Source organism: Puntigrus tetrazona, chromosome 18, assembly GCF_018831695.1.
Source record: "Puntigrus tetrazona isolate hp1 chromosome 18, ASM1883169v1, whole genome shotgun sequence".
Taxonomy (NCBI): domain Eukaryota; kingdom Metazoa; phylum Chordata; class Actinopteri; order Cypriniformes; family Cyprinidae; genus Puntigrus; species Puntigrus tetrazona.
Window position 1 is genome coordinate 9,037,163 of NC_056716.1, and position 25,222 is coordinate 9,062,384.

General features: G+C 36.6%; 1 pseudogene; it reads left to right on the plus strand.

Annotated features, from left to right (window-relative positions):
* Nucleotides 1-427: 427 nt before the first annotated feature.
* Nucleotides 428-23,555, plus strand: LOC122362977 (annotated as a pseudogene).
* The last annotated feature ends 1,667 nt before the right edge of the window (nt 23,556-25,222 follow it).

The following is a 25,222-nucleotide window of genomic DNA, read 5'->3' on the forward strand; positions in this document are numbered from 1 at the left end:
CCCCAGACCATAAATCGGACGAGTAATCGTTTAAATGACTAAAAGTAACGTATTAGCTTGCGCTAGTGGGCTACTAACTCGATTCGGACTAAGAAACGCAGAAGGATTGCGCTCGTGCTGATGAGTAATTACGTGGCGATGAGGCTTGTGAGCATGCGCACTGTCTGCAGCACCACGGCGAGCGCGGACAGCGAGCGCCTCACACTCCAGCTCGCGCGTGTATGCGTGAAGATTCAACCGGTGGCTTTTCATTTCCCGACTCCGCTCGCGTCGCGACTCAGCTTTCCGTCTCGCAAGAACTTCACCGCGTCGAATAAATCCCGACAGGAAAATTTAAAAGAACAAGAACAACACTCGGGAGACATTCCCACGTTACAGAAAGCCGGGTTCGTCCGTGAGAGTGGGATGCCGCGCGCGAGATGATGTTTCTCTGTGGGGATTGCGCTTTAGAAGCTCCACAATCCAGAAGGATGCTGGTGGGAAATGCCTGTCGACAGAGAGGACGAGATTTGTCAAAAAGCGCTAGAACTCTTATCGGATCTTTGTTCTAAGGGGGAGGTTCAGAACGAAAACTGTTTGGATTTCATTTATTATTTCCGAGACCTTGCCAGGCCGAGGTATTCGGACTCAGGTAGGCGACACTCCTGCACAAAACGGTTGCATGCGTTTTTGTTTTTTTCCCCGAAAGGATCATGAACTAAGCGAATACATTGAAGTATCATCGCAACTTCATATATTTATTGTCAGGTAGTGGCTTCTTTTTCATTTGATTCAGTATTGACTTGTTGCTCAAGATTTTATCCACTGTATTTACTGTGACACTGTCTTTTACTCGACGTGATATTCGGTGTCGATTCAGTTTGGTGTATAGACTCAAATACTTTTCTCAGAAATAAAATGCTACAATCTGTAAAAATGCTAATGGGACAGCTATTATAATTTCGCACTAATTAAATGAACACGATTATAATAGCCTATATAAACCGTTTATAACATATAACATTTGCGGGTTAGTAAACAAAACATAATAATCTAGCTTGTAGGCATGAGAAATGAATTGAGGTGGTTACAAGGCATCTTATTAAAATGCACATCCTTAATGTTATGTCACTTAGGATAGCCTGACCCACCATTCTCTTCTACTTTGACCGTGTTTCGTCATCATTAACTTTTTTCTTTAGGTAAAGTCGGAGCCGCATCTTCTATGATGAAAATCGCTGCATTTGAGTTAAATACGGCACCCGTTACTTCTCGTTTATGCAGTGTGGATAATCTTAGGTTGAGAAAATACGAAAATCCATTCCAACAGCACAGGCCAAAAGTGCAGCACTGGGATCTGCCTGCTTAGATTTAAACGCTACAGCACCTGCTGAGCAAGAGGGCAGGAGTCTTTTGTGCTACGCCGAGGAGTACCAAGGGGATTTGGTAAACGGCGTTAAATCTACCACCCACCAGTTATGTTTTTTTTTTCTTCTTCTTCTTCTTCTTTTCGTAGAAGAGCTTTTATAATGATTCCTCTGGTGCAAGTTTCATTTATAAAACACAAAATAACCAAATTTCAGGACCAGGTGATGGGCCTCTTCATGAGATACGGCTTTGGTATAGGTCATGAAATTTCGGAAACATGTCTTAACTGCTTGACTACACAGAGCCAAAATGCGAACCCCTTCCCCCAGCAGCTCAAGAATCATAGAAGCTATATCGCTATCTCTCTCGCACTCTCACACACCAGTCCCCTGGCTGCATTGACAGCTGTTCGTGGTCGGTTTTGTCAGTTCACTGAGAGCCAACAGCCTGCACCCTAACCAAATTCAACCGTAGTGTAGCGTTAAAAGGCTACCCCTGAGACGTGCCATTTCGTATTTGCAACAAAAGAGCGACACACTATTGGCAGTAAAACATCAATAACAGTATTCTAATAACACAAATTATATGTACAGGGGTAGACTTACAGTAGGAGTATGTCGAATGCTTGATTCTGATTGGTTGACCAATGTGCAATTGTTTTACAGAAACTTTTACCATTGTGCATGCTTTGTAAATGACTACGTTTGGATCGATCACAATCGTAATATGTATGCGTTTGCTGGCATAGTAAATTTGAAAAGTAGCTCATCTGGTACTTGGTGCTTAGGGTATATATATAAAATGTTTATTTTAATTCTTTTGCAGGTAGACAATGTTTCATTCACTAAGGAACCACCCAAGAATTCACCGATGCAATGCTATAACTACTAGAAAATGAGCAGAAATCCAACAAAAGAGATCATTAAAAATATTTTGCAGAAGTTATGTACAAAGCATCTCCAGTCCATCATTCTATACAATTGCAGTCATCCATTCATACACAAATTAGCATTTGGTGGTCGAACAGTTAGTCTATATATTTTCAGACCCAGTGGCAGAGTACTGTACAACCTCTGCCAAACGTAGGTGTGACCAGACAGCTTTTATATAACCTCAGCGCGCCCAAGCTCTTAAGAGATACTTACGTTTTTATTTGACAAACCATTATTTTGTGGCGCTAGATGGTTCCACTAGTGATTTCAGCAGAACTCAGACGTTAATGAATACTGTGCTTCCTAATACTTTGGATTTGATTGAATAAGCAAAATCAACACATTTGACCAGTTATGTGCCAAGAGTGTTTTTGCTCAATGGGATATCAGGACATTCAGACCAAGTGGCTGTGTAAACTGTAATTAAATAATCAGCAGCATGAAACCGGAGTGGAAAGAAAAGAAGCAAAACAATCATTATCCAGTGTGTCACTGTGTCGGAACGGTTGCCTTTCTGTGAAGCCATGGTAACATTGTTATTCCTTTTAGAGGACAGATGATCAAATGATTTTATAAGAATAGGCTTGATTACACAAGGGGCAATATTGAGTGCCAAGAGCGGTGTCTGTATGATTTTGCAATCATTCAGCATTTCCATTTTTTCTTATGAAAGTACTTTATAGGCATAACCAACACTTGGTGTTTTTCAGAGCAGTGTTTGGTTTAGAGAAAGTGCTGCAGCCTAATAAACCACAGGCTGGTCTTGCATAGCTTTATTAAACTCTTACTGGAAATCGTATTTTGTGTTTCACAGGCCTTAGCATGCTAAGGGCGAGCGACCACATTTTAAACGTTGTTATTACACCTTTTAGGGGTCTAGCAGCCTTTTGGCATGGTCCCTGGAATACCATTGAAATGCCTCTCCGGTAAATCTCAAAAAAAGGAAATGCAATTTGAGCGTTGCTGAAAGGATAACGATGCTTATTAGAGCTTTTTAAGCAACCGGGTCCCAAACTGAACCATTTTAGAAAAACCCTCTTTTGAGCTTCTTAGACAACCGGCAAATTTGCCTTATATAAGCTACTATATATTATATAATTGCAAACAAACATGACTCTAAATTTCTTATTTCTTGCACACTGGTTAGTTAAAATGCTTAACACCTTTATTTCAAAATGGTTAAGTCTTCAGAATTTCCCGTGTGTTCGCACAATGTTAACAAAAATGCATTCATACAGGCAGCTGCAGCGCAGTGGGAATCTCTACTGCAAGGCTCTTTGAAGCTCTTTGTGTGTTGGAATGTTTCTATGGGTTACTAGATATGAGCCATTGTGGGGCTTTCACTTTGAAGTGTAACTGACACACTCGGCGGACTGAAATGAGTTGTGCTGCTTTAGAGGACTCTGCTCAGAGACAGCCCAAATCAAATAGTGTTTGGCAGCTGCTGTCTCTGCTGAATGCTGGAGAGATGCGGCGCACAAAAGAAGAGGAAGGGGTGAAAAGTCAGTCCATTAAATAGTCCAGTTGTAGCTGGCGTGCCGATCTATTGACTTATATCGACAGTCTGAGTAACCGTGGGTTTATAGTGCACGATTTTAATTTGGCTGAAAAAGAGTTGAAGTATATCTACAGGTTTTTTTTACCTATTTGTTTAGGATTTCTTCTAGTCACTTTAAAATGACGCTCCATCATTAATAGCTATGGTAACTATGCAGAAAGAACATTGCAGACACTAACATTAAATTAAATGGACATTTACTAATAGTAATCGTGCATTTACAACTGAGAAGGTTATTTAATAGATAACAAATGATTACTAAATCGGATCATTTTATGAAGAATTACCAGTTGATTACTAATTACATCATTAATATGTTTTTGGGATGTGAGAATTTGTAACGCTGGATTATGAAGCATACTCTAAATTGCTGACACTCATTAATATACTGCTTTCTTGTTATATTTCGCAAACAATTGTTTTATTCGGGATTATTATGTTTCAGGCACAAAATCATATTTAAACGTTTGTCACATTCTACATTAAAATGCATTTGAATTACAGCATACTGTAACACTTAGGGGGAAAAATGGTAATTTATGTACTGATAAATTATTTCAGCATTGCTTTTTAACTGGTTTCTCTGAGACTTGGCTGTGCATTATAAACTGTGATCAAGATGGTTTGTTGTTTGACATTCAGTTTTATTTTTGGTATAAATCCATTGTGTAATAGGATAAAAGCATTAATAATACCATATTGTTGTCACGATACTTGATTTCATTTACGATATTATTACCTTGATCATCTACACTTACAGCTATATATCGCTTAACTTGACAACAAACATTAAAGTTACAGAATTACAGTTCAATCTGCAATAATAATGAATCCACAGACATGGATTCAAAAACAGAACAAAACGCTTACCTTTCAGTTGGCATAAGATTTAGTCTCAAAACATAGCACTATGTAAAGTGGATTTTACATCCAGCCTAATCGTACGACTGTTTTTTCTCGCAACTAGTACGTCCAGCTGGTGCAACAGACCCCTAGTGTGCAAGCTTCCTGTTGCATAATGACATATGCGCGGAGGAAAAGTCACAAGTGAACTGACACTGTGTTGGGGTGGATAAATTAACAGCAGATTTTAATTTTTGGTAACCTTAAATACTCAGTATCACCCAATATCTAAGCTTTGAATGCTGTAATTACCAGTCACCCTTGTGATTGGAATCATGCAGACACATGGTCTGTGCCCCATTTTCTCCAACATTTGGAACCCGTGATCAGATTTCCCAGGATCCTCATGTACCACACGCTCTAACCTACTAATAAATGTGGATCAAGAAGCAAGAGACCCTTTAAAGTCTATTACCGTATGCCACTGGTGTAAATTTAACATGCTGTGGAGGACCTGTCTCCCCACCAGAGTGGTATCCCAGAGCAGGAGACTCACAGCAGCAGTGGGCAAGTAAAGGTGTGATCACACTATTCTTTGCCTCTCTGGCCCAAAAGGCATATTTGTACTTGCAGACTTCCACTAGAAGTCTCTTATTAACTTACACTGACAGAATATTCAGCATTAATAAATTAACCAACAGCTATGACATGATTGCGATATCTCTGTACTGAATTGTGTTTGGAGCTGCCTTGCATCTGTTTAGTCGCATATACAACAAGGACATAAACAATAAGACCACCCTGCAGAATTCCACGTTCTGGTACATGTATATCATAACATAAAACTGGCAAAACAAATAGATTAGTGCAAACTTTGTGTGTTTTGCAAAAACTGAACAAATATGATACATACCAAAAATAATTAATAGACCTTTAAACCTATCCCAAAAGGACATTAGATGTTTATCTTAAGTTATCTTAAGCTTTATATTTGTGCACATAAAGTGTGTCAATGTGATGAAAAATCTGGAATATTTAATTGTTCCTATTACAACATAATGTAACTTAATTTAATGTAATGAGAGGGAATATTACTTATTAAGTACTGTAGCTGTCATATATTTAGAGGTTTTTTTTCTTAACACAAGAGGTTCTTTCTTTCTTTCTTTCTTTCTTTCTTTCTTTCTTTCTTTCTTTCTTTTGCCTGCCCTATTCTCTAGTGTGCATTTTGTCCTATGACAAAAGGTATCTGTACTGTTTCTTGCTGTGAAATACTTCTGTTGTCTACTGTCAATAAATGGACAGATTTTTTTAGGTTGTGTCAAGACATTGTGAACTCTACTCTTATTAAAGGGGGTGAAACAACAAAACCGTAAAAGACACGGGTATGAGGCTAGAGAAAAAAAGAAAAAGAAAAAACATTTGATTGACATCCCATTTTCTGGGTAAATGATTAAGGGGGCTTGCTTGACCAATGGGCTGTCCCATCTCAACTTTTGGCTACGCCACTGAGGAGCTCAATTAAACTGGTTTTGTCTATCCTAATGAAACCTGTCACCTGCTTTGAGTGAACTGTGTGATGGCTCCCTTTTTACTGCTTACTCTTAATTAACTTAAGTTCCTGATTTTAATTAAAGTTAAGGGGATTTCATTAGAGCGACTAGTGGTTAGGGCCAATCATCACAGTGACAATACCCAATGTTTCAAACAGCAGTGGCTTAGAACTGGCATTCAGTTAAATGTCTAGGGTTTACAGTGCGCTCAATAAGGTCTGTATTAATGAAGAAAGCTAGGTAAGCAATATCTGGAAATTGGAACTGTACAAAGTGAAAGGAATTGGGTTTTAAAATAAAGCGGGTGGCAAATATTTAAAAGAAGATTCTACTATGAGAGGTTTGAGAAAAAGGTAGCAAATTACATCAGACAGGAGCTTTACCCTCTTAGACCTTTAAATGATCATTTGATTTCTGAGGCTGCTCAAAAATCTTCAAACTGAATGGCTGTGAATGAGTTGAGCGAATTTACCTTTCTTGTGATGAAATGTTTTGTAAAATATTAGCAATTTCTCCCACACTTCCTGATATTGCTGAGTTCTATGCGTTCATGGGTCAACATATTTTGTTGATCCTGGAACAACATTTAAATCCAAAATCTTCATTTTATATTTGGTTAATATATTGAATGTAACATAATATGTATTATATATAGTTTACTTCTAGGGCATTGTTATAGTTTTGGTGCAATTTGCCACTAAGCAGCAAAAAAATGGTTGGTAATGACACCCAAAAGTTCATTCAATCTGAACAGTGATTACAATATTCTTATTTGGACCGCCCACCAGCAGTTTAATGATACAGATAACTTTCATGTGAAAGGAACATACTTATGTAGTCTCACCTCTGTTTTGTATTCACTGCATCCTTTCTTCTTAGATATATCCATTAGCCTGCTGTCATTGGTGGTGACCGCTTGTGGCTTGGCCCTGTTTGGAGTCTCTCTTTGTTTCATGGAAATTGTGCTGGATTCCATGGCGCGAGCGAGGCCTCTCTCCAGGCACCAAGGAGGGACATCCAGACCCCCCTCATCCTCCTCCTCCACCCCTTCAACCCCAGCCTATCTATACCGAGGTGGGACGCCACCCTCGACCGCCGGAATAATGCCAGAAGTTCAGTGGTAAAAGAAACTACGGTGCCGCCCACTCCAGTCTCTCCGGCAGTTCCAGGATCTCCTCCTGCAGTGCCAGTGCCTGAGGCAGCCCTCAAAATAAGCCACACTTCACCTGATATTCCGCTGGAGGTTGAGTCTAAGACTCAAGAGAATGGTGTCCATGGCAACACACGCATGCAGAGGCAAATCACAGATCCCTCCTCGACCTGTGTCAGGTAAGTTAACCTTTTATAATTACTTTAATGGATTCTGCTGAAACGCCAGTCTCTCAACAATAGGACTGGCTGAGAGGTCAATTTGGTGTCTAATCAGAGTTTATCCCTACAGTACATGACACTGACCTCATAAAAATACAGTTTTCATTTTAAAAGTTTTGTGAAATTTAAAAATGACTGCATAAAAATATCAAGAAAGTTCCTCGATAAGGAACCGGAATACTTTAAGTTATTTATTTTCACCTAAATTTGACAGCCTTCAGAATATTTTCTGCTAAGCATACATGAACATATTATATACTAAAACAAAGAACAAGTTTTATCAAACTACTGCTTTTCAAGCAAAATACATTCAGATATCACATTCTTTCACCTGTAAATACTTGGAATAATTGAAATTGTGTTCAATAAACGGAACTAAGAAACAGACACACACACACACACACACACATACACACATTTAGGCTACATACATACATACATACATACATACATATATACCCATATATACACGCATACTCTATTTATATATATAGATTGTACATGACCACACATACATACATTCATATTCATATTAGACAGGTTATTGATCTATTTTACGACATAACCAGAGATGTTTCTGTGTCTGCAAAGGCATCTCTGTCATTGACTAACCTACATAATTCTGATCAGATTCAGAATGGTTAAAACACGATCTACATGCATGATCTACATATATGGTCTATATTGCCTGTGCTCCTTCCGGTATGATTGCCTTTTTTTGAACTCACTGAGGAAATGCGCTAAGGCTTTCCTTATTGTAACACTCATTGATTCTGTCATTGACATTACTAAATGGGCACAGGGATACTTCTAGAAACCTCTGTCAGTAAATACAATATGTTGTGGCATCCGTAGATGCCAACTAAAACTCTAACACGCAAAAAGGAAGCCATATCGCCCCATATCCAGAATCGCTGTTCTCTAACCTGTGTGCCAAGGCTCACGTAAAATGCAGTGTTTCAATATGAAAAGACATTCTTGTTGGAAATCACAGACGCCATGTCCTCCGGGCTAAAAAGGAAACCTTCGAGTGTGTTATCAGCGTTAAGTTCAAAAGCCAGCATCTCTGATGGCATGGGATGCATAAGTGCATACGGTATGGGCAGCTTGCATGTTTTGGAAGGCACTATGAATGCTGAAACATATGCTTCCTCCAGATGACTTCTATATCAAGGAAGGCCGGAAAATGCAAAACCACGTACTGCAACTATTAAATTACAAGCATAGCTTTGTAGTAGAAAATTCTGTGTTCTGAATTGGCCTGCCTGCAGACGAACCTTTCATATACAAAGAACATCTGCTGCATCATTATATGAAAACTATGTCAAGGACAACTACAAATTCTGTAGCAGCTGGATCAAACACCAAAATTCCATAAACTCATAACCTTAATGCCCAGATGTTTTTTCACCTTTTTTTTTTTTTAAAGAAAAGGAGATGCTACACCATTGTAAACATGCCCCCGTACAACTATTTTGAGACCTGCAGCAGGCTTCAATTTTGAAATAAGCTCATTTTGTTCATTATATTGCAAACTTTCAATTAATTTTTTTAATGTTATCTCTGTTCTATTTTGAATAAAATATTGGCTAATGTGATTTAAAATTATTTTAGTTTTCATTTTATTCAAACATAATTTGGGTTGTATTATTTTGCTTCTAAATAACCAATTTTCATTCAAAACATTGTAGACAAAATCAGTTAAAAATATGCTATTTGACTGCATTTTTTTTTTGTTAGACTGATTATTAATATAGATTTTTTATGATGATGTATCAAAGGCCTGTCTGAAAGTATTTGTTTGGTGAGAGACATTTAATTTACTTATCTTGGTGACATATGTTGTATTATTGTTTTTAACTTCTATGTGTCAACAGGCAAAGTTCAATTCGGCGTCAGATGAACCAGTCGAACCCTGACTTCACAGTAACTCAGTTTCAGAGGCAGGACTCTCTGACTGGCATGAGTCTAGGTCAGCTAAAGCCAGAACTCTACAAACAGCGGTCGCTAGATGGCGAGGACAACCGAAGCAGTCGTGTGGGCAGCTGTGGACGGCTCCACTTTATTCTTAAATATGATTGTGACCTGGAACAGCTCATTGTCAAGATCCACCGAGCTCAAGACCTCCCTGCCAAGGACTTTTCTGGAACCTCTGACCCATATGTAAAAATCTACCTTCTCCCAGATCGCAAAACCAAGCACCAGACCAAGGTGCATCGTAAGACTTTAAACCCTGTGTTTGATGAAGTCTTCCTCTTCCCTGTGGCGTATGCGGACCTGCCCACAAGGAAGCTGCACTTCAGTGTCTACGATTTTGATCGTTTTTCACGCCACGATATTATTGGCCAGGTGGTGGTTGACAATTTTTTGGATCTAGTGGACTTTCCCAGGGAGACGAAACTCTGCAGGGATATCCAGTATGTGTCTTCGGTAAGTAAATTTTTCATGTCTTCATTGTTTGGTATATAATATACTCTTTGATAAAGAAAAACATCTGTTGACAGATTCCGGCATTACAGAAAGTTATTACCAAATCTTATATATATATATATTTTTTGCATTACAAATGCAATGAGTCTACAAAATGTTCTGATTCACGCATGCACAAATTGAAGCATGTTGCTTGATTGTAATGCATTGCATGAAAATATTTGGTGCTCATTGTTCAGACACACCATTAAGGTCCAGTCAATGATCCATTTCCAGTATTTATACTGTAGCAATGTATGACTGCTTACAGTACTGCTCAAACCAAGCAGCTTCTTCACGTGAAACTTTCTATTGGACAGAATCCTATTACGATTTCACGGAGCAATGGCAAATTTAGAGACTATTTAGATTTATGTGCATTAAGCTGACCCAGAGGTGAATATTTATGTCACACACTCATTCCACGTGCAACATTTGTACTGCTATTCTGACAAATTTCATATAACCCTCATATTTTATGTTAGCTACACATTATCGTATTTATGAATGCGTTATGAAAATAATCAAATATATGTGAATGAAATATTTATACGTTATGCAAGAAGCAAAAGTATGGCATGATACATGAGACATGAAAATAGCTACGATATGTAATAAATGGGTTTTAGCAAGCCCATGTCATAAAAAGGTAGTTGTTTTCAATATTCAGCAGTCACAGCACTGTACATTTAGCATTAGTCTTATCTAACACACAGTTCACTGAGACAAACCACTGGTATTAAAATTAATAAAGTAAAATTGGAATGCCCAGTATGACAGCTTTAGCGAAGTAAATCCCACCTTCTAAATAAAAGAGTTAATCAGTTATTGTTACTGCTTGGTCTTAGCAGTACTTCTTGATGTCAGATGACAGTGTAGCTGCAGCTGCTCTTTGAAAGCTCCAGATACCATAGAAACAACCATCAAATTTTTAATGCTGTCAGAATTTGTGCAGCATTTTCTGCACAGCGCCTGGACCAACCAGAAAGTAAATAAATAAATTAAAAATATCTCATTTGAAATATCATATTGAACTGTGAGTTAAACAAGGAGCCCTATCAAAACGCAAAGTCTAAAGAGCATGGCGCTGGTGCAGTCCAAATTCTACTTTTCATATTTTAACGATGGGAAAACAATCCGTGTGCCCGGGCGCATAGTCAAAATGGGTTGTCCCTATATTTCCCTATAAGTAATGGATGTTTTTGGGCGTAACGCAATAAACCAATCACAGTCTCATCTCCAATTCCCATTAAGAGCAAGTTAAGAGACTCACGCCATGGCAGATCGCTATATACATGACGGAATTTGCTGGTTAAACGACTAGTTAAACGACTAGTTGTGCTGCGCCCAAGTAGTTAGATAGGGCTTAAGTAGTTTTTGAGATTTCCATTTCCATTCTGTATAAATGTCCCCTCATTAATGAATAACTACTCAGGAACAAACGAGTAACATAATACCAGATAAAAAAATTGTAATTAATGGCATAACTTCAAATGCAGTTGTAAATACTATTTTATGCCTCAAGGTGAAATATTAACACAGATTTTATAAATGTAGTTTTAGTTTTTATAAGTATTTAATTGTTACTACTTCATTGAAGAGATACTACTTAACAGCTTGGATATAACACTCATTGAATAAATAGAACAGTGGTTCTCCACTGCAGCTTATTTAACGCACTTGATTTAGATCATCAGGAGAGGTCTTCATGAACTGAACCAAAGACCTTACTTGAACTAATATCTTTTTGCATTTTTTTTTCCCCATTAAGTTCCTCACTTCTTCATTATCTCTACATACTCTTCTAAGATCAGTCCTGTGAGTGTGAGGTATCACTCCATGAGGAAAATGGCACTGGTAGCGTTAGGAAAATGGCTTTTGAATTGGCGAAGATGATTGCTTCTGTTCGTTTCTTTGTGTGAACAGGGGGTTTACTTTCTCTATTTAGAATGCCTGTACTGCGTCAGACCAACAGGATTTTTCCTCCCTGGGTGGCTGTTATTTTAAACACACTGTCACACATCACTGAGAACCTTGCGAAGCCGAAATGTGTCCCATTAACCTTTATAAACACTCACCAATGTAAAAATACATTCCAAATATATTCTGGTTTTCTCTTTCCGTTATGTGTTTTTGTTTTATGGAAGACCATCATCACAACATCTCCAACACAACATGCTTTATGAGAAAAAAAAAAAAAAAAAAAGATTTAAAACAACACGAGGGTCAGTAGTTGACAAATATTTAGGATATTATTATCATATATCATATAATGTACAATAATAAAGCAGCGTATATAACATCGCACTATTGTTTTATTGCTGTGTGGTTGGTAAATATTGGAAGCTGCCATGGCATATTGATACGTTTCAAACTTTTATAATTATGAGGAACTAATTCATCAGAAGTTTTCTGTTCCAAAGGTTCATGGCAAATAATTTGTTTTATGCACCTGCAGCCATTTCAGAACAAATCTATAAAACCATTACCCTCACAACACAAATCACACACCTGCATCAGTTCACATGGTCAAACACATTTGAATAGTTAAAGCTAAATCATGTGGAATGGCAGCTATGTGAAATTTGTATTGAACATATAGAACTGCCTATTGGTCACAGCAGGCTAGGTTACTAAGAACATAAAATCCTTTTTTATCTTGTTAAAGACATTCTTTTTATGAAGAAATATTTGGACTGCTTTTGTCACAATTTATGGTAAACAGTCAGCCTTTTTAATTTCTACACATGCACAATGAAATGAGCTTCAGAAAGAATCCGCCATTGTAGGCCAAACCCTGATTCATCCAAACCCACTCTGTTCTGCCAGACGTCTCGGCAATACCAATCTGGAGTCTAGTAAACAGAGCGGTTTTTACAGTGCATAAGCAATGAACTGACTCTGATTTCTAAATAAAACCACTGGTGACTTTCTGAAATTAACAGCACACGGGATGCGTTTTGATGTTCAAACTCTGTTCTTTTCGCCTAATTCAAAAAGAATAACTAGAGCTCATTTAAAGCTCAACTCAAGCTAATGAGACGGATCTACCCGGTTCTGTCATAAAAATCACAAATACAAAATTCATAGCGCTGGAGAAATTGAGAGGTTTGTCCCAAAGGGTCTCATTCAAGTGTACAGTACATTTCGGTGCCTACTGAACCTGAGTGAATTATTGCTGTTTTTCATTCAGTGGAAACATAAATTATGATCATCTGCTTTTCAGGGGGAAAAAGAACTAAAGAAATAAAAGCTATTAGTTACTTGTAAACTGTGAATATAAGCGGTCATTACTGCAAAATAGACAGCAGTCTGGTAACATCATGAAGGTGTTTATTTTGTGATAATGATGATCTGGCTGTATATATTCCAGCGTGTTACCAAATACATAAATGTTTGTATATTAAATGTTTTTTTGACCAGTAATCATTTTACGTGAGAAGAGACAGTTTAGGTACATTATCAACAGTGATTGACATTAACCTTTTGGCTCACCAGCCACTGTGGCTATTGGTTTTACGATTGGTTTCATTGGCCGCAATCTTCTTATTGGGAAATTACATTTTAACTTAATACTGCATCCAAATATCTCCAAGTCATTTGACCTATTTAAAGGGCGTTTTTCCCTAACTCTATTAATTCATGCATAATCTTTCATAATTTTTTTTTTAGAATTGTTACCCGTTACCAATTACACAAAATCTCATAAAATTTTCAATGGAGTTTTAGTTTGGCATAGGAGATGTTTTAATCAGATTAGTTGTCCGGTCGTGCAAGTAAAATTCAATTCTTTCACTTGCCCCTTCATAAAATTGATTTGCCTCAGACAAGCACTAATGTCGAGCTCTATTACTGTATATAAATTCAACCCGCTACAGTGGCTGGCGGGAGTGACTGTGTTACCCACCACAGCTGAAATCCACCCGCATTTAGCGTTAACGTTAAGTGTCCATATTGTTCATATTCTGTGTACATATTATTCAATGTAATTCCTTTTTTTCCTTTTTCTTTGCATACAATGACAATATTAATATCAAACAGCTTTTACACAAATATTTTGTTAAAGGACAACATCAGGCAAGAAATCATCTGTTCTCTGATGAAAAGAAAGAAAGAAATTATTTTATAATGTAATACAGTTTTCATAGGCACCATAACCTACTGTTTATTTAAGTAATTTGTATTGTTGTATATAATGGTCTGTCTGAGTGCTAAGCCCCTAAAGATGAAATTCTAGATATTTAAATAGTTTCAGAGCTCTGTTTTGTAAATGCCATATAATTGATGCAATTAACATATAACAGAGCACCAGCCTATGTCCAAATCTTTACTTGCCAATGGTGAGAGGCAACAATTGCTTAAGAATTAAGAATTGCTTTCCAAATACTTGCAGTACTCACACACCAAAAAGTGTGAACCAAAGACCATAAAACCTGAACATCGGTGTGGACTTAGTGTACACGCACTCTACAATCATATCCGTGTTTTTATAAATCAAGCGACCTCAAGCTAATTTGCTCTGCTCTTGGTAGATCGCGTCGGTCTTTATTGAAATGATCTGGCGGTATTTGCACACTGCCAGTACATCACAAGCAGAACTTTCCATTCTCATTGTTATTTCTATAGAATTTCCGTTTCATGCTAATTCGCTCTGTTTAGTAAATGCAGCCCGAATCTCTAATAACACGACTCTCATTTACTAGTAAATGACGGAGATCATTTGCATGAGAGTGGCTAATTTAACTTGTTCTCACCGTACATCAAACGTTGATCTTATTGCAGTGAACCACACACCTTCTTTAGTAAATAAGGCAACATGTCTATGAAATATCAGTATAAAAGAGCAGCGGTTGCCCTTGAGTATCTATTTACCCTTTCTAAATGGCAGGACCACTAGCATCTCAGATCCTCCGTGAAACTGGATCATAGATATCACAGGACTAGAATGACCTTTTACTGTCACAACCAGCACGACCCCTGGTTATCTCCAGCATGAGCCTCAGGCATATGAATGTCAGATATCCAATCATAATATCTCACTGCCACCAAAATAAAATAAAATGCTAGTCTCATCCTTTGATACCTTCTGTTGTTAAATCAAGAGTTGAGAGACTTCTTCAAAGAGATTTAAGAGATTTCTACAAATTTGGTAGTTCACTATTGGCTTCACTATATTTTTGTCTTCTGTATACAGGTTAATAATTAATATGAATAATACATGTAGAATTCACTCTAAAGTGGAGGTCACGGTCACTATTATTGAGTCAAGTTTTATCAAATTCTTCAGAAGGACTTGCTAATTATTTGGAACAGTATTTTAAAGTATGTAACATGATAATTCTCTAGTAATCACTAAATTCATTGTGAGTTTTTGAGGGTTTTTGTAAAGTGTATTATTTACAGACAAGGTGCGACTAGAATATAACTAGGGTTATTGTAACTGGCTCTGCAGCTGTGGAGTAGCTATCGCTAAACAGTGATAAATGCTAGACAATACTCGGCAGTGATCGATGGGAAATCCTGCGCCTAAATAGTGTGTGTCTGATTGGAAGCAGCTGCGTGATCAGGTGAGCGTGTGATAAGTGGAATCAGGTGTGTGTATGTCATCAGTGCAATGGGTGATGGGAAGTGAAGTCCAAAGTCAAATACAATCGTGGTGTGGTGCAAGAGTCAGTGTGTAGAGGAGGTTACATCTGATGGTGAGTGAGTGGAGGTTCGTGGACCAGAATTATGACAAATGTGTTTCATTGACTGTAATAATTTCACCAAAAATAACAACGCATCTGACTTTATATTCCAGTTTCCATGACTTATGTAAAAACGACGAGGCAATGGTTTAATTATGGTTTTCATTTAATTATGGTTTCATTTTAACGCCATTAAAAAAGATAATGTAATATAAAATAAACAATTCGCATTATTACAAATGCCTGCAAAAGGTACCAAAGCAAGGGTAATGGCTATTGGTAATGTTTTTTTAATATTGACCAGACATTTAATTAAATATATACTTAATTAAAAAAAATATAATAATTGACCACCTTTTTTTGCAATAGAAATGCCACAGCCTATTTATTTCTTTAACAAAAACATGAACATCACAACCCTTACCAAAATTAACCATTATTTTATCGTAGCAAAACTGCTTAATTTTATTGATTTCTGCATGCTTGAGAACGGTCTAGAACTACAATTGTAATTTATAGATAATAAAATTGAATTACAATTTATTTATTTACTTTATTTTATTAAAGTTCTGTTCTCCAAGAAGGATTCTCACCTCTGCTCTGACTGCCTTCGCTCCCTCTGCTTCCTCTCCAGTGACTTCCTGTTTGGTGGCCATATAAACAGGGCCATGCCAAATTGAAAGTATTGTTTTGCTGCTGTGGACTCTACCAAGCATTTACTGTTTATATCGTGTTTTCATGTTGATTGCCATCGCCATAGCTTTGCCTTGTTTTCATTGTCTTTTTTCAGTTGTTACTTTGGATTGCCATCTTGGATTTTGATCCTGGACTATTGCCTGTTGTTTTGTGAATGTGACCACGTTGTGTTTTCATTAAGTCTGAGTTACAGTAATATTTCAGTTACTGCTAGTGGGTTACCATGATCTTCACCTTACAATTAATTATACATTATGCATATTTCACATTGATAATAAACCTTTATTCAGTAGTTCTTAGTAGCTATCCAGAAAACCTAAAACGAAATAGTTATTGATTAGTTAACAGTGAACATGTACTTCTGATTGAATGCAAGTCTGCACACATTTCACAGTTTGTCATAGTTTTCTGCTTGTTTACTCATGCAAATTGTTAAAAATTGTATGATTGTGGAATTTATTTAATTAATGATACAATTCACAATCACCAAAGCAATTTATCTTTGCTTAGTAACAAACAGTCCTTCTGTATATCAGCCAGATTTGAATTACTTTGAGACACAATTTTTTCACAATTCTCTCGTTCTTAACCACGTCGGTGAAGTTCATATTCCAGTAACTGACGGTCAGGTGTAGATGAATCTCATCAGTTAGATCTTCCTTTTTCAGCGGACTGGAGGTAAGCCATCATTGTGAAGTTCAAATGAATAGGTGTTAGAAAAGCTCCTCTCACATTCACGGCTGAGTTATTTCGAGAGAAAGTGATAACACGGCTGTTACTTTTTAATGCTGCTGACGTTAGTGTTGTTCTGATATGATGCAAATTGCCATGAACAAATTCATGAGAAGGTGGCAGCTTGTTCCTCTGTGAACTCCATGTAATCTAAATTGACCATGTTCTGCATGATTTTCAATGAAAGAATGAATACATGAACAAATGCACGAGTAAATAACTGAGTCAAACATCATTAATATAAAGCAAGTTGTTTACTGCACAAGTAGAATAGCAAATTGGAGTAAATAAATTTTGTTTCTGTTGCCAGGACAATGTGGATCTGGTGGGTGATTTGATGTTTTCTCTATGCTACCTACCTACTGCTGGACGACTGACCATCACTATGATCAAAGCACGAAATCTGAAGGCCATGGATATCACTGGAGCTTCAGGTATGAACATATTCAGAGTTCATTAATATGCCTGTATTTACACATTCTGATTTTTTTTCTCCATAACAGAATGGCTTTAGAGGATTTTCAACTCGCATGTATGTAAAAGGGTTATAAATAAAGATTTAATCGTGTGAGGAAAAAATATTTTACCACCCCACAGTGCAATACATGAAAAACTCGAAAAACCTCACATTTGAATTCATGCATAAATATATTTATTAACTGATTCCCTTTATAGTAATATAACATGGTCAGAGCTGTAGCTTTGGCTGTATTTCCAGACATTAAAAATAAGGTTCAAAAGGGATTGCAGATAAAAGGTTATGATGTTAAATGTAAATTAAGATATATTATTTTAATATTCTTACTATGATAACGTTGCATATTTTTCTATCCACTTGGGCTCATTTTCTAGATCCTTATGTGAAAGTTTCTCTGATGTGTGATGGACGGAGACTGAAAAAAAGAAAAACCTCCACCAAGAGGAACACATTAAACCCAGTGTACAATGAGGCCATAGTGTTTGATGTCCCTCCAGAGAACATTGACCAAATCAGCCTTCTCGTAGCTGTTATGGATTATGACCGGTGAGAGTCTCACAAATGTTGTATGTGTCTTTTCTGCCCATTATAGACACATGCCATGAGAGTATCAACTGAAGTTAGACGATTGATTTTTCTTTTGTGCTTTCCTTCCGGTTTTTAAGCAAGGTTTAAGTTGCAAAAGTTGCATTTTGTGCTTTCTCGCGTAATTCTGTTTACATTCATTTGTTTCAATCATCTGTAAGTGTAGCATTGTTTTGGTTGTTTAATACTGGGATGTTAAAAATGGACATGGACAATTTACTTTATTCTTGTGGACTTTAAATCCATACTTCATTGTACTTTCATTATTGTGAACATGCTGTTTGTTTGGTAATTTTAATCAAACATTATACACTCAAACGCACACACATTTCTTGATTTCTTGTAGAAGGGGCTGTGGAGATACATAATGCAGTTCTGTAAAAGGTATACGATTGCAAAAAGGTAGCCTTATGAAGTAAACAGTATTTTTTTCTGTCTCTTTAACACAGTGTAGGTCACAATGAGGTCATTGGCGTGTGCAGAGTAGGAAATGATGCTGAGGGTTTGGGCAGAGAACACTGGAATGAAATGTTGACGTATCCACGCAAACCCATCGCACATTGGCACCCTCTCATCGAGGTAAGACTGCATGGACTTTCTCATTTAAACGTTAATTCAGGTCAAATTTAGTACTTGCTCATGGGCAGCAGGCCTAACACAACAGGCATACAACTTGCTGTCACAAATGTACATTTTAAAAACAGTTTTTTTGTTTGATATTCTGTTTGAATCCATCTCGTTTTGTGTCAGTAAGGCAGTAGATTTAGAGAGCCCTAGGATGTATGGATGCCCTATTTCACTGGCTATATGAAGTTCATGAAAAGACTCTTGTTTCAGCAATTATTTAAGCATTACTTGACTGAATGTGGAATCTGAAGAACATACTGTTGGTAACATACTGCTAACAGCTGGTCTTGCCAATTAAAACAAAATCAATTTGAGACTTCAATGCTTTTGTCATTACCCACAACATAATTCACAAACTCAGGTAATTTCTGGCAAAACTGCTCTCCTGTTGGTCTTATAAATGCTTAGGGGGTAAAATGTGAGCCACTATTTGAACAAAAGGATGAGGTCTTTCAGAGAGCAGAAGAGTACTATTGACATTAATGCAGCCAAGACTCCAGATTTACTGAGGAAAATGAAGTGTAACAAACAATCAATCACTTTTTGTATATAGCGCTTTTAACAACACAGGTTGTATCAAAGCACTGAAGAGTATCAAATAGGAGAACAGAGCGATAGGGATGCATAATGACGAGTTTGAACAATTTGTTATTAAATGCAAAGACAGTCTCTGTAATCAAATTGAAAATATTCACTAGAAATTGCCTCAAGTAAGCAAGTCAGGGGCGACAGCAAGGAACCAAAACCCCATCCATACAGAATTAAGAAAAAAAAAATTGGGATAAACCAGGCTAAGTTGGGGCCAGTTGTTCCCTGGCTGGACGACCAGCACTTAATTTCCAATTCAGTTTTAAACGCAGCTATGTCCGATTGTGTAAAGAACTTATAGTGTGTGTGTGTGTGTGTGCGCATCTAGTTCCATTGATCTGTACACGGGGCTAATCTGTGTGTTCTGGTCTCTGATAAACGTCATCTCTGGATGCTGATCCACCATCTGATCTGGATACAAAGTGAGAAACAAAATAAGAAAGAAACAAACTAATATTATTGTAGATGCCATTCTTTTTTGTGATGTAACGAGTACATGGTGTTTTATGAGAAGCGTTTCTGGTTCCAGCTGATTTAATTAATGCAACCTAGCAATCCTTTAACCGATTTGAATAATAGAAACGTATCAGTTTGTTATGTGTAGACTAGGTTAAAAAGATGTGTCTTTAACAATGCATTGCATTGAAAAAAATGAATGACTGAAAAGAATGCATGTTTTACGGCCGGTAAGAATTCAAATATCCAGTGAGTGTTGCTAAAGATTTATGCTTGTTGGAAAGATCCCTTATACCAAACCCAAGCCTGAACCTACCCAATAGTGTTAACAAATGCAAAATGCAGCCATGCTTTTTTAACTTCCTTGATGATTTCATTGAACCGTAGTTTCACAGGGTTTAAGTCATAACATTTTGCAACTAATTGTGTAAATTAAAAAATGTATCCATTATTATTCAAAAATTGGAAACTGCATCAATTCGTATGCATTTTTTTTTCCAGTTATGCAGAAATGTATGAAGAGGCATGTATTTCCAATGAGCCTACGTTGTTCATAACCCTGCTTGTTAACAGCAGGTTTCTTTACTAATGGTACATTATCAGTTGTAGGTTAAACCTTCCTTATTAATTACATGAATATATCTTCAGAGTTTCTTATATGCAGAAAATGTACTGGGGATATCAAGCTTTAAACACTTTTTTTCTGAAATATTGTTAATCTTTTATCACTCAGAAATGGATGTTCTGATAAACATTTGCATTCTCCACACCATGAAGCTGTTTAAGAGGCCCAAAGAGGAAGAAAACATCTCCCAACTTTCCACCTTTTTTACCAACCTGTCCTCCAACCAATACGACCATAGGTAGTTGTCCAGATCCTTGAAATACGAACCATCAGAGCTCATGCTACAATTGCTCCTCTATCAGCAACAAAACAGTGTTATAATTGAAGTGCATTAGGTGTGATTGTTCGTGTAATTTACACCTAGTAAAATATGTATGAATTACCATGAGATCGGTGTAAAAAGTTCACACATTGCATTTAAATAGACACACATTTTGATTGGTAATGACAGTCATTTCATGGTGACAAATGCAACAAGACACTGTCATTATTTTTATGCCTGCTAGAAGGTTTGTAACTTAAAAACATAAAAATAGATCATAATAAGGTGCTTGCATAAATTACCTATTGAGGGTTTTTCTTTTGGAAGACCCGTTTTTTTACACACTTAGGCTTCAGTCTTTCCCCAGTAAAGTCAGCTTTGGACCAGTTCTCCTCTCTCCACACAACATGCTCATCAGCAAAGGTGAGCTTAGCCGATTCTTTCTGTTTGTGAAACTATGATTCGCCAAAACAGCTCAAATGCTCATACGGAAGTTAAAACAGAACACCTACATTAACAAATGCTTTTTTATAGCACTTTTTGCATTTGTTAACACTATCGGGTATGTTTGGGGTTGAGGTTGGTGTAGGATATATTTCTAAAACAATAGAGCATTAACCTTAGCAACACATCACGGATAGACAATGTGAATTCTGACATTCGCAATATGTACCTCAGGCAGCATAAAGACGGCAGCAATATGGGTCTGTACCAATGTAATAAAAAGTGCCACAGTCACGTGTTTTAATGTGTGTTTTAACACCACTTTCTGGACTTATCACTGCTGAAACATGCAGTAAAGTACATATTTGTGGTGTAGCAGGAATGCATGCATTTTCATAAGCCTGGGTTGGATGATTCTCCATTGAGTGTCTTGAATGAGTTGGTGTCGTTGTAAAGCTGCAGTATTCTACAAATCACAAATTTGGAATGACCAATGGCTAAAAAGGTCATCTCTTTGGCCTTCATTTAATCACCTTAGAGCACCCTGCTATTTTGCAATATCAGTGAAAATTAGAGGATTGCTGCCAGTTAAATAATGTTGGTGATATAATTAAGGAAATTAGAACCAGATTAACACCAGTAAATTTGGTGTCTGTAAGTTTTCTCTAATTTTTAATTTATTTAATTTGTATTTTTATTGTGCTTCAGAATACAATGTATTCATGAAACATGCTTAAAGAACGGCCCTTCTACTCCTGAAAGGATAAGAGAGAAAAATAAGGTGAAATTAGAAGCATATGTCTCATTTATTTATGGGTTTTGAATTTGACTACAAAAATATATATTAAGAAACACATCAACCATCGAGCCAACACACACACACACACACACACACACACAAGACATAGCTAGGATGCGCTGGTCTTTTGAAGCAGTCTGATCTACTGTCAAGGTCACTGTCGTCCTGCACAGGGAAAATAACATGTTCAAATAATAAAAGCCACTCTTCATCTGCTACTCTGTTCTTCTGACAAATAATTCAGGTTTACATAGGGGAAAAAAAAAGAATCAAGCACAATGAAACATTACTGACCTAAAATAATTTTCTGAAATGCTCTGAAGACTCACTGTCTAGAGACTTTATTTAAGGCAAAAATCCACTGTATATATAGCTCTGTCATTTGTGGCACTGCAGGGAGCAAGAACAAATAATTTCTCTCACAGCAGATGGTTTTGAAGGCTGAGGTGAAGAGTACTGTGAGATCCTGTTTTTGTTTAGCTTTTGTCTATTAAAAGGCCAACTTATTTTTAACTCTAAAAAAATCCCCTCTCCACTCTCTCATTACAAATCTCAGCGCAATATAAGTAATTAAAAAGACCATAAATTTAAATATCAAGTTGTTATAAATTAGCATCATTTAATTCTAAAATTATTTCAGAATTAATAAAAATGTATATAACATTACATTTAATGTCAAAATATTCCTGTATTTATAGATTTTTTTTTTTGCTTGACCTATAAACCTCGCATTGAATGTACGTGTCCAATTCAATAATGTCAAAGCAATGCAAGCGTGGCTAATGACGTTTTGAGTGCACTAAGATAAATCTTTGTTCTCCTGCACTCTCTGCAGTATCACAGTACTGGAGGGGGAAGTCAGGAGGTTCCTGTAATTCCCTGAAGGCCCCTCCTTCACCATAGCCTGAGGTCCAAGGTCTCATCTTTAGAGCAACAATAGAAGAGAATCCATGCACAAGATGTTCTGTCCTGGGATCCAGAGGCCCAAGATCAGAGAGCTCCAGTTGGCTGTTCCTGACACCTGAGGGAATGGCATGCCATTTTCTTCTACCTGTGCACCTGGAAAGCCCTTCCACTGCATGGGAATACTTGATTGTTTCAGCTGCATGTTGAGTGGTCACATACTGTATGGTTATTTTGTGCTACTCATGGTGAATTGGAAAAGAAAATTTAGTGGAAAAAGTGGAAAAGAGTATTTTTACGTTGTTCGAGTTTCGATTCCAAGTAAATGTTTTCTGAATCAGTCTCGGTATGTATTTTTCAATGGAGTGTCAGTGCGTCACTCAATGCTCTTAAGGATAGAATGTCAATTTCCCTTTTTCATTTATACCCCTCCCACAGCGCATGAGTGTGTTTCGGTGTGGTAAAGTTCAAGATGTTCTCCGTTTCTTGTTTGAAATGCTCTGTGGATTTTGTCATAAAGCGTCATGGTGGTGAATCGTTTACAGACTTTGCAAGTAAAATGTTATTTCTCATGTTATTAAACATCTATTTCTTACAAAACCAATCTGGATTTTAATTATTGAAATCACTGCACAGTATAGGGTTGTGATGATTCCCCATCTTTAGATTTAGTTTTAAAAAACTACATGGATTAGCCATTTTAAGTGTTTTTCTTGTAATCCCTGACCAACCTAAAGAAAAGGATGTTAATTACCATATTAAATAAATTTTAATGAAACATTTCCTTGTAAGATTTGCTCTACGTATATATATATATATATATATATATATATATATATATATATATATATATATATATATATATATTATATATATTTTTATTTCTTACATTAGATTTTTTTTCTAGAATTCAAAGACATAAACCTTGTACAATATGTCAGTTTAGGAATATCAATATTGTCATAAAAGGCACAATTGAACCACAAAAAAAAGAACAAGCTGTTTTCCCTGCGATGCCTCCAGAGACTACTGAAACCAGTTAATTTTCCTCTATCGAGTCTGACAGAAATTCTTTGCCTTCATACAGCTCAAAACAAGCGTGCTCATTATAACCAAAGCAACAGACATGTTGGAAGTGCTGTGTTAAGTGTCACAGAGATGGTGCAACTCATGTCAGATGGCTCTGATTCATGGAGATTGATTTAGGCATTCATTGATCTGTTTGCTTTGTCTCCAATCACACTCCGTTTGTTCCTGTCAGAGTCCCGAGGACTTGCTTTCATCAGATACATCTGTTTCCTTTAGATAGAGAGCAGCTTTGGAGAATCCTTTGTCACAAAAATAACAGGATTGAGCAAAACCTCTGCTTCAGCACCTTATCTTATCTCATATGCTGCATTATATTCAAAGTTGGAGGTTTTCTTATTTGATATCTCTGGATTTCAATAACTTGTTTTCCAAAAAAAAGGGTAGTGTTAGCTTTTATTTTATAGGTGTGTTATTATCAGCAAAAATTACACTCTGCTAGAAAACTGTACACTGCAAGAAAATAAATAATAATAATAAAATAAATAATAAATAAATAAATAAATGTCAGGCAGTTTACGCACTTAAATAACATTTACTAGTTGAAAGCCTGTCTACATGTAGTGTTATATTGTACTTTGAATTAAACAGAATCATATCATTACTGAACATTAATAATGAAAACAATTGAACCATACAGCCCCATTAATCACAGACTGTTTTATTAGGACTGTATTACATTTACAGAAAGTCCATATTACTTGTAGCAGATTATAATTATTATTATTAAATTATTCTTTTGGAGTTTTAAAATTTCTACATTTATTTAGAGCACCTGGTTAAGTGATATTTTGATGTGTGCATACTAAATCGAATAGACGTTTATTCAGATTTCTCACCATTTTTTTCTTGTATAATGTATTATATATATATGCATTTCAAAACCATTCTTTAAAGAACTTTATACACAGACATCCCGATACATTTTAACAAACCATCATTGGCACTTATATTTTCATGCATACATACATGTGATAAAGAATCTTTTTTATTTACCAATGTGTAATAGCGTAGGCAGCGTTACAATTAACATTTACTATGAATAACATAATAAGAACACACTTTCATGTGCCCGATTTAGTCACCAGTATGAAATTTACCGTGATCTGTACTAAATAACTAGACCAGAACTAGACCAGTGGAATCAAAAATGTAACTCAGCTTAAATGTCAAATAGATTT